Below are 6,230 nucleotides of genomic sequence, written 5' to 3'. Positions count from 1 at the left end.
TGTTTTGTTATTTCGCCACTTTAACACAATACTTTGATCTTATCAAAAAGTCAACACTATTTTACCCAAATTTGTGCAATTAAAAAGCATTAAGAGCCTGCAGATACAGAGAAATAAAGGCTAAAAAATACATTTGAGAGTTTACAAAACTGCAGGATGGATCTCGCGAGGTTTTATACAGCAATACCCATCCCCCACCCCTTTTTGAATCTCGGGGGCGCCATGATGACACTCACTGCCATTCTGCTGCAATTTTCCGGAGGAGACTTGCACTGTCAGTGTATTCAAGGTAAGAACCGAATAATTGCATACAATATATAAAAAAAATCGATTTTAATCAAAATACATTGTTTTTAAAGCATAATATTTAACAAAACATGTACTTGTCAAGTTAGAATTTCAGTTAGACATCCAGTTCCCTAGTTCGCGCCATTTTCTGCCATTACAAAACGATCTTTTTTTTAAATAAGTTAATTGTTAATACACAAACTCTGTCCAACTTGACTGAATTTCAGAATCTATCTTTATATTTTACCACAGCTTTACAATATAAATCCCACAATTGCAGTAATTTCTTTATTTGTTCGTTAGGTGTGCACCACAGTTGGTTACGTGGTACATTTACTTCGTTAACGTACAAAGTTACTTAAGTTAAGATTTTGGTAATATAGTACATTTACAAAAAAATAAGTAAGTTTACTTTTACTTTAAGTATATTTTTTAATGTAAAAGTTGTACTTTTACTTGCGTTCCTTCATTACTGGATGTTAATTCATTACTAAATGTATATTTTAAATTGCTGTCGTGTTTTTAGGGTATCCGCGAAATAATGACTCGTTTGAGTCGTTTCCTTACAACGTATTACAAATGAATGAGTCTTTTGAGTCGATTCTTTACAAAACAAACTCAAAAGTTTTGAATTGTTTCGCGAATCAGTTTAAATGAATTGTTCAGATCGCTTCAAAAACTGAATCGTCTGGTGCGGTTTCATCAAGAAACACGCAGAACACAGTGTAGGATGACGTGAATACTTAAAGCAAAACTTCACACGTGTATCCGCCATTATATATGCGCGACCTGTTTGCAGTCAGACATAGTTACACGTGCGCAACCTCCGAAATACTGTACACGTGACTGTACAACAGAATGACGAAAATCTATCGATGCTTGTCTCGCTGTATACTGTACTGTATGTTGTAATTGCTTCTTACAACAACATGAGATACTTAACATAAGAAAACATGAGTTTTGTCTAAAATCGGTTTGTATTTCATGTCACTATTTTAAGAGATTCTCTAAGTTGACTTTAATATAGGGAATGCAAAACACTGTAGGTTTACAGACATTTCAGATAAGCTGTATACATTAACACTGAGACTACAGTTAAAGGCGGAGTCCACGATGTTTGAAAAACGCGTTGGAAAAGGAGACGGGCCGTCTACCAAAACACACTTATAGCCAATCAAATCAAATCAAATGCCGGGTTGCGTATGTGTGGGGCGGGTCTATCAACAGAAGGTCCAGATTCTATTGGGGTAGGGGCGTGTTTTTTAGGTGATTTCAAATATCAACATTGGCTTTCAAACATCATGGACTCCGCCTTTAATTACATAGAAATGCTTGGAAAGATGAATATCAGAATGTCAGAAGTAAGTATTTAAGGTTGTTGTTCTTTGTTAGTAAAGAATGCATGTAAGTGTTAAAACATAATCAAAGGAAATATTTAAAGGTTAATAAAAGTAAACACAATGAACTTTTGACAAATATCTAACTCTATCTATATGTCTGTCTGTCTAGTGTCTATCTATCTGTCTGTCTGTCTAGTGTCTAACTATCTATCTAACCATTTGTATGTATATCTGAATAATATATCTGGTATTGTTATAGTATTTTTGGAAAATGTAGATGACTGCTTCTTTCTTGCAAAGCTCAGATGAAATTTAATCTCACTTTAATGCTCTTTATGGATTTTACAGGAAACTTGAAAAAATGCCCTAACAAACAAAATAACAAGAAGAGAGGCAGAAAAGGCTGTGTCAAAGTGGCTAATTGGTGCCGGGAAAAGGGAGGAAATCGCACTGCAAGGGCACATGTTGGAGAACAAATTGGGTAAGTATTAAGATTTACATTTTAAATTAAAATACAAAGTTTAAAAAGACGGATGATAGTGCACATCAATGGGGAAGATCACGCGATAACGGAGCCACACTCCCACTAGATTTTTTAGTGTCACTCAGCAATACATGTACTTAAATAGTAACACAAAATGATCTGGTGAAATAAAATCTTAATATGATTTTAAAGAAAGAAAGTGCTCTGTAACAGTTACAATTGCTAAGTGGCATTAAAATAATCTAGTGGGAGTGTAACTCCGTTACCCCGTGATCTTACTAAAAACATATTAAAATCAGTTTGTGTGAGTTCAGTGGTTCGGTGTTGATAGTTTGAAGTGACGGGAGTGTTTTCGGTGTGCCTAAAAAACAAAGTAACAACTTATAGTAATGGCTGGTTTCAAAACACTGTTTAAGGAAACATTTTTATGAATCAGTGTGTTGAATCAGGTGTTCGAAGCACCAAAGTCACGTGATTTCAGCAGTGTGGTGGCTTGACACACGATCTGAATCATGATTCCATACGCTGATTCATAACCGCTCCACTGCTTTCTGGGGCACTGTTTTGGAATTAGCAATCACTATATAAGTGGGGTTCTTTTTCTTTTGTTTTCTGCACACAAAAAATATTCTCATCACCCTATAACATTAACACTAAACCACTACACTCACATCAACCGTCTCAAATATCTTCTCAGTACATCAATGGATCCCGACAGAGGAAACGTCACTGCCGGCCATGCAGGCCTAACCGAGCCATCAGATTTCATCAAAAATATCTTAATTTGTGTTCTGAAGATTAACAAAGGTTTTACGAGTGTGGAGCAACATGAGGGAAAGTAATAAATGACATTATTTTCATTTTTGGATGAACTTACCCTTTAAAATAATGTCATGAAAGGTAATTTTATATTTTTTTTCAAAGGGCCGTTGGGACAGCGACAACATAGGAGTGAGGAGCTGCAGTAAAGTTGTCTTGTTTGTGAAAACCTTTATTTTAGATTTTTCTGATATGCATATATAAAAACAAGTTTTTCCAAATAAAGTTTTACAAGAGTGAATTAAAGCGTTAGTCCATTAAAAAATGAAAAATCTGTAATAAATTACTTTTCCTCATGTCTTTCCACACAAGGCAAAACCTTGGAATGACATGAGGGTAACTTATTAATTAGAGAAATTTTAAATTTTGGATGAAAATAACCCTGTAAATGTAACTTTTTTCTTTCTTTAGTTGTGTTTTAAAAAAGTTTTAAATGTACAAGTCCTAATAGTCATGTTCAAATTATTAATAAACTGCATAACGAAGTAAAGCATGAACTGCTGTTTTCTGTTCATTGAATACCTTTAACATTTTATTGAAGTTTAATGCTTGGAAGTTTTGCATTTAGGGGTTTACTGTAAAATAAGGTAACCCAAACCAACAAATATTGTAGCCCATAAATATACCAGTTGTAACCCATAAGTGCCCTAAATAAGTCCTATCTGGGCCCCATCATTAACCCATGTGGGTAGTCTCATGTGGGTCCTATATGGGATCTACCTGGTCTACCTATATGGGCGCAATAAGGGGCCCATCAAGAGCCCATCTTCAACCCATCTGGGCAAACCCATGTGGGGCCACCATGGAACCCCCGGACAAAACTAACTGGGCCCCATCTGGGCAGCCCACATGGGGCCCACTCACCAGCCCATATCCATCCCTTATGGGCCCCACATGGGTGTGTTGACAGGGATGTTTGCTTGTGGTTCATAGTGTTAAACTGTCCTTCTCTCTGTTAATTTATTGATCTAGGTTCATGATGTATCTGATCTGAAACTTTTGTGAGGAAAATCATGTCTGCGTTGATGTTCAGTTCAGACTTGCAAATTAAAGATAATTTTCTTCACTTTGGTTTGGGTGTCTAATATTGGCTACATGATGGTCTTGTATAAGTAAAAGCCTATTTTCATTTTTAGACACTGCTTGTATTATATGCATAAAATAAGCTTTTATTTCAATGACTATGCAAATTAGAGTTAATTCATGGTCATCTTAAATGTGTATTAATTAAAAACATTTACACCATTAAATTACACATGGTAATGTTATCAATAGTTGTCAGATAATAGCTATTGAAAGAGTGGATATTTTTTTCTCCTTCAATGCATTTGTTAGCCACGGATTGAAGATTGGAAACAGTTTATTTAATGTTAATTAACAGTTGAGTAACTTTTGGCCCTGAGTTAGATGTTGATTAACACTAAACCAGTCTAAAAATCCATCCAGTTTCCCCAGCTGTAAACCCATTGACTGTTAAAGTCTTTTTTTCTTATAATAAACTGACATGTTGATAACACATTCAGTTTATGTGTTTATGAGTACACTTTCAGAATGCTCTCGATTACATGAAGATCCATACTGTATGCATCTGTAAGTGTGGTGGTGCTTATGGGGTGTCACTCTGGGACGAGTGAGCATTAGGGTGAGAGGGAAAAATCACAGTATACTCACTACAAAAATCTAGACTACACCACTGGTTATAAGCCAGAAATGACAAGGAGGCGGCCTCTCGCAATACAAAGTCAATGGAGACGATTGGATTGCTTTCCCCCCCAGTGGGCGTGGTTTTCAAATTTGCAGGACATCGGCACTCCAGGACTGACATTGCATACCCCTGGCCCTAGTGCATCCCACGTTTTTTAACATTAACATTTTAATATAACACTATAGTTATTTGGCCTTTAGAAACATTTTTTAGAGGAGATAGGGTAGTGCCTAGGCTTTTTTCCGTAATGACTTTTTTTTCCTTACATTACTTTTACTTTTATACTTTAAGTAGTTTTGAAACCAGTACTTTTTCACTTTTACTTGAGTAAAAAGCTTGAGTTGATACTTCAACTTCTACAAAAGTCTTTTTAAACTCTAGTATCTATACTTCTACTTCAGTAATGAATATGAATACTTTTGACACCACTGGTAACAGTATACTCTCACCTCAGGGCCCCCCTCCCAGAATAAGATGTCTTCATATATAAAACACCTCCCTTACGAAAACTAACCATGGTTTTATTGTGGTAAAAGTGTAGTAACCATGTTTTTTTGTGTATTGATTACTATGAGCAAAACCATGGTTTTACTACAATAAGCATGGTTAAACTATGGTTTTTGAAAACCATGGTAACTACAAAATAACCATGGTTTTGACAAACACCTGATTCCACTCATCAATCTTGTTCCAGAATGTTTAAAACGTTCCTTAATTAACACACTAACAAACTAATGAACTGAATCAGCCCTTACAAAATTTAACCATGGTTTTACTACAGTTAAATCCAAAAAAACATGGTTATTGTAACTACAATAACCATGGTTTAACTATGGTTTTTGAAAACCATGGTAACTACAAAATAACCATGGTTTTCAAAATCCATAGTTAAACCATGGTTATTGTAGTTACTACAGTAACCATGTTTTTTTGGTTTTAACTGTAGTAAAACCATGGTTTTCTGTATCTTTTCAGGAAAAAAATAGAATTTAATTTTACTTTGTTGTTGTATTTGAGTTTCATTTCATTTGCCATAATATGGTTGAGTAAATTATCTACATATTAAACAACAAACAAAATTAATACCTTAAAAAGGAGCATTATTGTTTGGTTATGTTTGGACCCTTAAGAAAATTAACCATGGTTTTATTGTGGTAAAAGTGTAGTAACCATGTTTTTTTGGTGTATTGATTACTATCAGCAACACCATGGTTTTACTACACTTACCATGGTTTAACTATGGTTTTTGAAAAAACATGGTTATCAAAACCATGATTAATTTGTGGTTACCATGGTTTTACTACAGTAACCATGTTTTTGTTTTGTTTTAACTGTAGTAAAACCATGGTTTATTTTTTAAGGGGAGCTTATTGCTTGGTTTAAACAAGACTAATGTTTTAACATAGATTACCTACTCCGACAAAATGATCATATTATAACATGTTTTCTCTACCTAGATTGACTGGAGACGGATTGTGGAACAAGAGATAATGCATGTCACTAATCAAACAACCAATGACAGATGCGGAGACATCAGTCAATGTCCCGCCCTCAAAGTCGCGAGCGAGCGCGTGTGGTGCAGCTGTGAGAGCAT

General features: G+C 35.0%; 1 long non-coding RNA gene across 2 annotated transcripts; it reads left to right on the top strand.

Annotated features, from left to right (window-relative positions):
• Positions 1 to 223: 223 nt before the first annotated feature.
• On the top strand, positions 224 to 3,421 carry LOC141353301 (uncharacterized). Of its 2 annotated transcripts, none has more exons than XR_012360332.1 (3): positions 224 to 289; positions 1,977 to 2,109; positions 3,037 to 3,421. It is a non-coding gene; the product is annotated as an uncharacterized lncRNA (long non-coding RNA). The 2 variants fall into 2 exon arrangements; XR_012360331.1 differs by lacking the exon at positions 224 to 289 and adding an exon at positions 1,611 to 1,649.
• Positions 3,422 to 6,230: the final 2,809 nt, after the last annotated feature.

This window comes from Misgurnus anguillicaudatus, chromosome 21 (assembly GCF_027580225.2).
Source record: "Misgurnus anguillicaudatus chromosome 21, ASM2758022v2, whole genome shotgun sequence".
Classification (NCBI taxonomy): domain Eukaryota; kingdom Metazoa; phylum Chordata; class Actinopteri; order Cypriniformes; family Cobitidae; genus Misgurnus; species Misgurnus anguillicaudatus.
This window is presented reverse-complemented; position numbering and strand designations above follow the sequence as displayed.